The 4,919-nt window shown below is 64.8% G+C and overlaps 1 long non-coding RNA gene across 6 annotated transcripts; it reads left to right on the top strand.

Annotated features, from left to right (window-relative positions):
* The first annotated feature begins 723 nt into the window (after positions 1–723).
* LOC135408403 (uncharacterized) lies at positions 724–4,671 on the top strand. 6 transcript variants are annotated; one of them, XR_010427592.1, is made up of 4 exons: positions 724–868; positions 1,471–1,610; positions 1,723–2,840; positions 4,437–4,671. It is a non-coding gene; the product is annotated as an uncharacterized LOC135408403 (long non-coding RNA). The 6 variants fall into 6 exon arrangements; XR_010427593.1 differs by lacking the exon at positions 724–868 and having other exon boundaries at positions 1,333–1,610; positions 4,445–4,671; XR_010427588.1 differs by lacking the exon at positions 724–868 and having other exon boundaries at positions 1,333–1,610.
* The last annotated feature ends 248 nt before the right edge of the window (positions 4,672–4,919 follow it).

Raw genomic sequence — 4,919 nt, 5'->3', positions numbered from 1 at the left:
TCGCCACCCCCTCGTCCCCCCGCCCGCGGAGCCCCCCGTGTGATGTCGGGACGGGCCGGAGCCCCGGCGGTGTCGGGCGGTGCTTGTGAACTGCAGGGGGGACCCGCCGAGCGGGCCCGGCCCCGTGGAAAGGGGGATCCAGGGGGGGCGCCGGCTCCGGCCCTCGCGGCTTTATTAAAGCGGCGCCCCCAAGCCCGCGGCTGCGGGGACACGGCCCGGGGGACAGGGGGACGGACGGGACGGGCGGGGGGGCAAGGACGGAGCGGGGGTGCGGGCAGGTCGGGCTGTGCAGCGGAGCAGCGAGGGGGGAGCAGGGGCAGGCAGGGGGGGCCGGGGGCAGGTGGGGGGGCCGGGCTGTGCAGGAGGGCAGCGACAGCGGCCGGGGAGAGGCGGCGTGCGGGGAGCGGGTGGTGGGTGGGGAGGAAGGGAGGGGACGAAAAAAAGGGGGAAAAGCAAAAGAAAGACAAAAACAAAAGCAAAGAAAAAGGGCCGCGGCAGCGAGAGGCTCCCGCGGCGCTGCTGCCTCCCCGCGCACTGCCCGAGCAAACGGCCGCGGGGGCGAGTTCCGGCGCTTAAATACCCCCGCCCCGACCCGCCCCCTGCCCGTCCCCGCCCCGCGCACCTGGACGGGCCCCGCCTCGCACACCTGTGCGGGCCCCGCTCCGCCCCGGCCCCGCCCCGGCCCCGCCCCGGCCGCGCCGTTTAAAGCCGGCAGAGCCGCGCTCGTCCCGAGTCTGTGGAGGAACCTCGTACCGGGATGCTGCGGGAGCGATCGGCGCGTCGGAAGACCGAGGGTGGCGATGGAGCTCGGCAGGAGGACCGGGACAAGGATCGGGGCCAGGACCGGGACCGCGACCGGAGGAGCGAGGTTGGTTTGGGGCTGGGATGGGGCTCGGCATCCGGACGGGGACCAGGATCGGTGCCGGGCTCATCCCAGCCCGGCCTCGCCGCCTGTGCCCCGGCAACGCGGGCGAGAAGAGCCGCTCCGGGCCGGGCGCTGGGGCCGAGCGCGGCGGGGCCGCTCGGGCCGGGGCTCTGCCGGGGCCCGGTCGGGGGAGAACGGCGGCGCGTTCGTCGTGTCGACGCGGAGCCGGGGCTGGGACCGGCCGGGGCGCGGGGACACGCCGGGCCGGCCCCGGGACCCCCGAGGAGGGGTGCCGCCCGTACCCCCCGCGGGATCGGAGCTTCCCCGCTCGGGCACCCCCGAGGCCACCGCACCCCGCTCCCGGGGCGAACATCGCCCGTCTCCCCCTTAAACGCGGCCCCAGGAGGTTCCCACCCCCAGGGCCCCCCGGGAACGAGGGATCTGGGGCCCGCCGGGGCTCCGGCCACGGGCCCGCTCCGGCCGCGGGGAGCTGGGGGCCTGCCGGGGAGGGAAGAACGGCGGCAGCCCTTTCCCCGTTCCTCCCGTGCTCCGGGACCCCGAGCAGAGCTGCTCGTTTGTCCCCGTGTCCCTGTGTCTGTCCTCAGGCGGCCCCAGGAGCTGGCACTGACCGTGCCGCGGGTCGGGCACAGGCTGCTCCCAGCTCTGCCTGCGGAACTTCGGCAATTACCGACAGCAGTTCTTTGCCCTGCCATCCAGAAGGTGCGGCTCATCTGACACCAGCCAGGTGAGACCTGAGGCTCTCCTTCCTCTCCCCCGCTTTCTCGGCAACTCGCACCCTCCGGGGCAAACCCTCTGGTTTTCAAAATCCCGTTGAAACATTTCCTCTTGATTTGCAGACGGGGAAGGCCCTGCCTGGGAGGGAAACGGCTACAGGGGAGGAAACCAAGAAATGCTCCAACCGGATGGTGCTGCGCGAGTCAAAAGAGGGGCAAGACCGCGGGCAAATACAGTCAGGAAATGAGCTTTTATTCAATCTCTGCAGGAGCCCTTCGCAGCCACGGGCCGGAGGGAGCGCGGCCGGCTGGGCTGTGCCCGGCTGGGGACGGGCACCAATTCATCGCTGCCCTGCTCAGGGAGGTTTTCCGGCCCCGTCCGGGCTTCACCCAACGGCTGCAAAGGTGCTCGTGCGGCATCCGAGCTCATTTCCAGGGATAAAGGAGCCAAACGAGTCCGGAGGGATCCCTCGCTCCGAGGCAAAGGCGTTTGGTCGAGTGTCGCCGCCTGGTCCCGCCTGCGGGGGAGCGTCTCCTCCAGGTGAGCCTTCGGAACCCAAAATGCCGGGGGGGCTCAGGTCGGGGCCGCTTTTCGGGCCCGGAGTTGGACGGAGCCCTCGGCGGCTCCCGCTTCCCGCCAGGAACGTTCTCGGGGCTCCCTGGGCAGTCCCAGCTGGGCAGGGAACGCGGGCCGGGAGGAGGCCGGAGCGACAGACAGCGACCCAGCCCTGCTTGGGCTTCCTATTGCCAGGGGATGGAGGAGCTGTGCCCTGGAGCTGTGCCCTACAGCCCCCGTGGGGTGGGCACGGGGAAAGGGCTGCCCGCGGCTCCTCAGCCGGGCGCTGCTCTGGACGGGCCCCCTGAGATGCCTCACCCTGGACACGCCCCAGCGCCAGCCCCAAAGGACCCAAAGAATCCAGCTGGCACTCGGCAGTGTCGGCACGGCGGGGCTGCAGAGCAGCGCGGGCAGCCATTCCCAGGGCCCACCTCCCAGAGCTCCCCCGCGCCCCCCACGGGTGTCCCGCCCGCCCCAAATCCCTGCCCTTCCAGCCGGAGGCCAGCAGCCAGCAGCAGCCTTAAAGCCAGGGCCATGTGCCCTCAGCGGCACTAAATCCCGAGCAAGAGCCCTCGGAGATGCCTGAAAAGAAAAGAGGGTGCTTGGAGAAAGTTGGGCTTGGATGCAATTCGCAGTTTTTCGGGGACCCAACCGCACCTGCAGAACCCGTGGACAGCTGGAACAGGTGGGTCAGAGCCGAGGTGCCCTGAAGGCAGGGCTGTGCATCCCTTTCCTCGGGGAAAAGAACTCCCCGGGGCCGCTCCCGAGGCTCGGAAGGGACAGCGGCTTCCCGCCCGGACAGACGTCCTCGCCCGTGCTCAGGGGCTGCCTCGCCCCGGGCCGGGAGCGCGTCCGGCCCCCGCCTTCTCCTGGGCCAACACATCCCCTGGAGCCCGGCCCGGGGCGGAAAACCGGCCCAATTCCAGGGAACTCGCTCAAGTCCCCCCAGGGACACCAGCGGGGCTGGGGGAGGAGGGTTATAAACAGCAAAGTCTGTGGAAAATGAACCTGTCCTTGTCCCGATCCCGCCTGGAACCGTGGCTGCTTCCTGGCAAACCTGGCGTTAGAGCGGCAGCTCTGCGGGGGAACAGCCGGGCTCCAGGAGGCACTGGGAGGCTGTTCCAGCAGGAATTCGGCAAGGAATTGCGGGCTGTAGGTAGAATTCATCCAAACCTGCAAAGCTGAGACCGGCACCCAAACCTGGGCCCCCTGCAGAGAACAATCTTTGTGCTGCCGTGTCGGCCAAAGCCGCTGCCCAACAGTCCCCTCGTTTGACTTTCTAGGTGAATTGTGCACAAGCCAGTCCCCCATTCCCTATCCAGGCTGGGAGTGCTCGTGCCCTTGGCACAGATGGCTCTGGCTGGGCAGGAACTGAGAGCAGGACGTGGGGCAGAGTGGATCAGCTGCCCAGGGAACATCCAGGAGATGAAGCTACGGGATCCTCATTCCAATCAAGGGAACACATTCTGTCTCTGGCAGAAGCCGGGAGCCAAAGCAGATCCCGCCTGGCCAGGCTGGGGGGCAGCAGTTGGATCCACTCTGGGGGAAAGCCCCTGTGCCTGCCAGGAGCTCTGACTCTGTTTGTCCTGCCAGCTCTGACCAGTGTCAGGGCCACTGGGAGGGATTCAGAATCCACAGAAATCCCAAATCCTACTGAGGGACTCAATCAAAGGAAGAAAGTAATTTTTGTCATAAAAAGCTTAAAAAAACTGTTAAAAATTCTAGGACAGCAATCCTGGGATTCTCAGGAAACTTAGTAGTGCTCTTGGTTCCATTTCAATGGATCTTTAGTCCGTCAATGAGCAGCTTGGAGAACTTCCCCTGGGATTTAGAGGCTGAGCAGGGTTTGCTTTGGATTGCCTGGCACCTCTGGCCCCAGCTGGTGCAAACACAACTTGGGCCAATGTGGTTAAACACACTTTCCTACAAAAACAGTTGCTGTATCCCCTAGAAACTACCCCAAGTTTGCAGACAAAACCTTCATCTCTGTCCCTCCTCAGTTATCCCAGGTTTTCCAAGCTGGTGCAAACACAACTTGGGCCAATGTGGTTAAACACACTTTCCTACAAAAACAGTTGCTGTATCCCCTAGAAACTACCCCAAGTTTGCAGACAAAACCTTCATCTCGGTCCCTCCTCAGTTATCCCAGGTTTTCCTGGCTGGGAGCTGCAAGGAGGCTGTAAATTGAAAGGCAGAAAGAGAAGATCTGTCAGCAAAAGGCACAAAGAAGGGGACAGGTTTCAGAAAACATTTCTGCAATCTAATGAATAACTCTTTCCAGTTTCCCAGGGAGAAGAACAGGAACTCACAGCCACCAAGGCCTGACAGTCCCCTGCAGCCAGCGCTCAGCACACACCCAGAGAGGCAATTCCAGCATCTAAAAGAAAAAAAAGAAGAAAAAAGTGATTTATTTTGTTTTCAAGTTATTTTAAGTTGTTCCAAGCAAAGCAAGCCTTGCTCTGGTTTCAGTTGGGTGAACAGGGAGCGCTGGGCACAGGGCACGTCATTAATGCCCAGGGGATGGGGCTTTGTGGGGGAGGGAAGAGCAGCTGATGGAGTTGCCCAGTCCAATTCCTGCCCCAGGCCTGACTGGCCCAGGACAAACCCTCTGGCAGGCAGTGGTTTTGTTCCCTCTCATGGTCAGTGCCCCGTGTGTCCCTGTGGGCAGTGCCAGGCTGGGGACAGGCACACGCAGCTGGCAGCACTCTCTGCCCCAAACAGCCTCGGGGGGCAGCGCAGCCCCGGGGATCGAGGGGGGCTGGAG

The sequence above is a fragment of the Pseudopipra pipra genome, unplaced genomic scaffold (genome assembly GCF_036250125.1).
Source record: "Pseudopipra pipra isolate bDixPip1 unplaced genomic scaffold, bDixPip1.hap1 HAP1_SCAFFOLD_423, whole genome shotgun sequence".
Lineage (NCBI taxonomy): Eukaryota > Metazoa > Chordata > Aves > Passeriformes > Pipridae > Pseudopipra > Pseudopipra pipra.
The sequence above is the reverse complement of the archived record's forward strand: the minus strand, read 5'-3'. Positions and strand labels throughout refer to the sequence as shown.